Source organism: Scylla paramamosain, chromosome 1, assembly GCF_035594125.1.
Source record: "Scylla paramamosain isolate STU-SP2022 chromosome 1, ASM3559412v1, whole genome shotgun sequence".
NCBI classification, from domain to species: Eukaryota; Metazoa; Arthropoda; class Malacostraca; order Decapoda; family Portunidae; genus Scylla; species Scylla paramamosain.
In genome coordinates, this window is record NC_087151.1 from 35,366,652 (window position 1) to 35,370,192 (window position 3,541).

The following is a 3,541-nucleotide window of genomic DNA, read 5'->3' on the forward strand; positions in this document are numbered from 1 at the left end:
CTCTCTCTCTCTCTCTCTCTCCATGCTTGTTGAAGTTTAACCATCACCGTTATTAACAATTTCCCTGGAGATCAGATCTAACCCGACTTGGATGTATGATAAGTGTTCACAGTAGAAAAAAATAGCAAATACTTTGCTATAAAGATAAAATACGACATTCAATATGCGTTGTTCTCATTCCTGTGTTGAAACATGGGAGAAAACATGACTTTCGAATTCATAGTAAATTTATCAAAAGGCCATAAAAAGATATGTCACCATTGATCTCAGAGGAAGGAGCGTGAATAACTGCAGAAATAGAGCCATCTATATAATAACCTTCAGACTTGACTTTTGGCATTGTCTGGAATACACATGGATATACAAACATACCTTTCACATCTATCTTTTCTACGTTAAAACAATACACTAGGTTACTAAAAATTTCCCTATCAAGTCTTGCCGAATGCGCCATGAAAGAATAATGGAAAAAAAGGCAATGAAACAACCCACAGGAGGGCATAAGGTAAGGTATAAATATAAGTTCCAGGGCAGCAGCAGACAGCCCTGGGAGAGCCATACATCGCCGCTGCCACACTGCCTGAGTTTATTGTGAGTGTGGTGGTGCAGGCGATGAGTGGTGGGACCTGGTCGTGGCGTCGCCGAGTCGTACGTCAACCCGGCGCTCCAGGAACAAAGGGTCACACCGACAACGAGTGCCCAAGTGCGTCAAGAGGACAAAAGCCGGCAGGAAGCGACGCGGCCATTTCGGTGTTGGCTTTGCTAGGGACTCGCTGCTAAAGCGCTTAATGGGTGGTCGTACATTGACGGAGGTTTTCACGGATCACTGCGGGGAGTGTCACTGAGAAAATAAATAAATAAATAAAATTTAATAAAGAAATATATTTAATAAATATATGATGATGATGATAATAACGATTGTATTAATAATTTTAATAATAATAATAATAATAATAATAATAATAATAATAATAATAATAATAATAATAATAATAATAATAATAATAATAATAATAATAATAATAATAATAATAATAATAATAATAATAATAATAATAGTAGTAGTAGTAGTAGTAGTAGTAGTAGTAGTAGTAGTAGTAGTAGTAGTAGTAGTAGTAGTAGTAGTAGTAATAATAATAATAATAATAATGATTATAATAATAATGATAGCAATAATAATAATGATAGCAATAATAATAATAATAATAATAATAATAATAATAATAATAATAATAATCACACAAAAAAAAATATAAAACAAAATAACTACTAATTTCCCTTTCCAGTGAGCCTGGTGTTTCGATGGCGAAGTATTTCAGTTGAACTCTTCTTATCAGTATGACAAAACTGTTCCAGTTTTCATCTTGACTGTCTGACATTACATCTAGTATTTAATAACCTGTAGTGCTGAACGCTAAACAGACATATTGTAGGTGGAAAGGAAAGGCTTGTGGTAAGTCTTTAATGCAACAAGGTTATTAATAATTTCTACCTTTCCTGAAACGCTTTGTTTGTCATTCCCTTTTGTTATTGCACTGTTGCTGTAAGATGTACATTGATATAGAATGGAGACTTAAAATGAACAGATTTTCGTACATGGAAATGACAACGACCGTGTGTGCCGTCATGATTTCCTGATACTGCATTTTAACCCATGAATTCGCAATTTCCTTACAGGACTTCATCATATGGTGTGCTTCCTTACTAAGTCATATCTTCTGACGAAGCCGATTGCTTCTCAGAAAAAAAAAAAGTGCCTTTTTTCAGAAGTAAAGTGCATAAATCAACATGACTGTTTGCAGTCATTATTTGTGTGCCACAAACCACGCACAGATGTGTCAAGAAGCAGGCGACTGCTGAACATGAACTTGCGCTAGGAGCCAACTTAAAATTATAATCATGAGGACCTCAAATATTTGGATAGGAATCCTTTAGCTAGGCAGTTTTTAACAGGATTGTTCTCAGTAAGTTGCACGAAAATTCCAAATTTAAGATATCTGCTTTTTGCAAAACAGTTTATGTTCATGCTGGCAAGTATTACCCCTCGTTATGCGAGATCACGTTCAGGATTGTGTGTAGTTTCGCAACGAAAATAACAACACTTCGTCCTCAAATAGTCGTAGGCGGCCACGCGCTCACGCACGCAAGCGCAAACACACACACACACACACACACACACACACACACACACACACACACAATTTTCTTCACACAAAACCCCGCTACACGGCATATTCGGGTCAAATCGGAAACTGAAGGTACACTCATTTCGTCGCTGAAAATTCTATTTTTCTTATCGTTTTTAAACTCCATGTCAAGCTCCGTAGTTTTTGTCAACTAATGACAACCAAGGACGTAGTTTTTAGATGCGATCCAGCCGACGTCATACTTTTTTGGTGGTACACGACGACCGGTGTGACACCGGTGCTGTGTAAATTGATTCGTGGAGAGAGAGAGAGAGAGAGAGAGAGAGAGAGAGAGAGAGAGAGAGAGAGAGAGAGAGAGAGAGAGAGAGAGAGAGAGAATTTATGATGATTTAGTAAATCTTTATTTTACCGGCTATTTGATTCGTTGATTGGTTGTTTTGATACGCTGTTGATTTCTTCCCATGACTTTACGTATTGTCATTACATCCAGTGTTACAATTACTAAGCCATGTGCAATTACTTTTATGAATAAGTCCTTTCCTGGGAGGGAGGCTTATACTTGATTACTATTTCTCCTTCTACAGCATGAAAATGCAGCTCCTACTCTCTCTTACTTTCTTTATTATTATTATTATTATTATTATTATTATTATTATTGTTATTATTATTATTATTATTATTATTATTATTATTACGAAGACGACTTCTACTACTACTAGTACTACTACTATAATTATTATCATCATCATCCTATCATCAATATTATTATTATTATTATTATTATTATTATTATTATTATTATTATTATTATCACTTCCTGTAATTTCTTTTCAATATAGCATTTAAACACTCGCCCACACGACACGTTTACATAAAACTCTTGATAGTCTTGACCATGCGCCGCAACATACATCTCCCAACTCATTCTCGTTTTTTTTTTCTTTTGTTCATAATGCGTATTAAGCCACACTTTTGTTCCTGCCGGACAGTTTCATTATCCAATCTGAATGTATTTTATACTCTGCCCTTATCCTCTCTCTCCTCTCTCTCTCTCTCTCTCTCTCTCTCTCTCTCTCTCTCTCTCTCTCTCTCTCTCTCTCTCTCTCTCTCTCTCTCATTTGTACTGTAAAATCGAACTCTCTCATTTGTACTGTAAAATCGAAATGTTCTCTTTAAGTTTTCAAAGTGAGACGTATTGCACAAAGAGATAAGTCACACGCACCACTATTTACGTCCGTTCCTTCATGTCAAGTTAGAGTTAGCCTTCCCTGTACTGCACCATAACTGTATTCGACATGCATTTTCCCACCATTTCCGACTCCGGTAGCCTCTCGCTGCCATGTATATTGTCCCCAGACTTCATCAAGTTCCGACTGTCAACCTTCCTCTTTTTT

General features: G+C 36.2%; 1 long non-coding RNA gene across 1 annotated transcript in view; it reads right to left on the reverse strand.

The window, feature by feature from the left end:
• Window positions 1-209: 209 nt before the first annotated feature.
• LOC135104698 (uncharacterized) overlaps window positions 210-3,541 on the reverse strand; it is an 18,836-nt gene continuing 15,504 nt past the window's right edge. Inside the window, exon 3 of the long non-coding RNA XR_010270495.1 lies at window positions 210-841. This is a non-coding gene — a long non-coding RNA (uncharacterized LOC135104698). The remainder of the gene's footprint in view (window positions 842-3,541) is intronic.